The sequence below is a fragment of the Cynara cardunculus genome (assembly GCF_001531365.2).
Source record: "Cynara cardunculus var. scolymus isolate 2C chromosome LG 13, CcrdV1, whole genome shotgun sequence".
In the NCBI taxonomy this organism is placed as follows: Eukaryota; Viridiplantae; Streptophyta; class Magnoliopsida; order Asterales; family Asteraceae; genus Cynara; species Cynara cardunculus.
In genome coordinates this window covers 24,560,191-24,561,972 of record NC_037540.1, presented here as the reverse complement: position 1 = coordinate 24,561,972, position 1,782 = coordinate 24,560,191, and positions in this window count along the sequence as shown.

Here is a 1,782-nt window from a genome sequence, read left to right as displayed (position 1 = left end):
GGTCTATGAATATGGGAATATGTTATAGCTGAACCTATTATGAGAAAGATAGATTATATGACTGATATAATCTGAGTTATGAATAGACATAAGGATAAATGTATTATTATATTGTGATTATGATAATAATCATGTGTGTTTAAATGTGACAGAAAAATCCATATACTGAGAAATGGCAGACAATCCCAATCAATCAGAAATGACTTCTACTGGTTATGGAAGAGGTCAGGGAAGAAGAAACGTAACACAAGGAGAGGACCCGAAAAATGTGATGACGATAGAAACGCGAAGTCGTAGTAGGGGTCGAGGAAAAGGTAGAGGAATTAGACAAGAACATGAACTATCGGCTTAAGAAAGTTCAATGTCCGGTCATGGAAGAGGAAGGGCAAGGGGTGGACACAATGTTCCTGATCCCGGGTTTATTACCCAAGAAATGTTGGCAGCAGAATTGGGAAAATTCCAAGAAAGTTTGGTGAGTTTGTTGGGGCGTACAACCCAAAATAATCCAGAAGTGGTAAGAAATCTTGATTATCAGGAGGAAGCCGGAGCTAGTACACCGGTAACTGGTACATCTGTACCCCTTATTTTGTCCTCAGTACAAAAGGGAGGAAATATCAAAATGTTTCTTGCTTGTAAACCTCCCAAGTTTTCTGGTGAGCATGATCCTGTTAAAGCTATGTGTTGGCTTAAGGAGATAGAGCTGAGTTTACAAATCAGTAAAAGTGCAGAACAGGATAAAGTTATTTTTGTTGTATCTCGTTTGAGATCAAGTGCTTTATACTGGTGGGAAGTTCTGTCAAGTTCAGATCCGAATATTCTGAAAACTATACTGTAGGAAGAATTTGTGGTTAAGTTTAAAATGCAGTATTGTCCTGAAGCTGCAGTAAGAAAATTGGAAGATGATTTCCTTCGTCTTGAATAAGGAAACATGTCAGTCCGCTAGTATACAGAAGTTTTCATGGAACAATCTAGGTTTGCTGATGCCTATATAATATCTGAAAACAGTAGGGTGAGAAAGTATATCTGGGGATTGGAGTCGAATCTTCGGAAATATGTAATATCAAGGAATCCGACAACATTTCAAGCGGCAGTTSATGCAGCTGAAATTCTAGAACAAGACATTAATCGACAACCACAAGAAAAGGTTGGGGAGAAAAGAAAGGGGGAAGTTWCAGTAAYTGATTTCCGTAGACCGAGGTTTATGGAAAATTTGAATCGACCAGTCTCAAGGTTTGCTGATAGGGCGTGTACCCGATGTCATAAGGTACATCAAGGAAATTGCAATACAGAATCTCGAGTATGCTTTAAATGTCAGAAACCAGGACATATAGCCCGAGATTGTCGGATGACGTGGAGGTGTTTTACTTGTAATTCATCTCAACATGTAAATGCCGATTGTCCGCAAGCAAAGAGTCGAGGGTTTTGTTTTGCTGGAGGTCGGGGATCTGGATATTCTGGGGGTCGAGGATCGGGGTATGTGCCAACAGGTCGTGGGCAAATGGATAATCGTGTTAGTCCAAGTGGACGGGGAGGGATAAGATAGGCAGAGTCTAATGCAAAAGGGAGAGCCTTTCAGATGATGAGAGGCGAGGCGGAAGAGCACMCTGAAGTGGTAACAGGTACATTCCTCGTTAATTCAGTATGTGCCAAAGTTTAATTTGATTCGGGTGCAAATCGTTCTTTTATGTCGCCATCGTTTGTTAACTGTGCACATTTAGAATCTGAAGTATTAAGTGAAGATCTAATTGTGGAAACAGCAAATGATAGTGAAGTTTTGGTTAA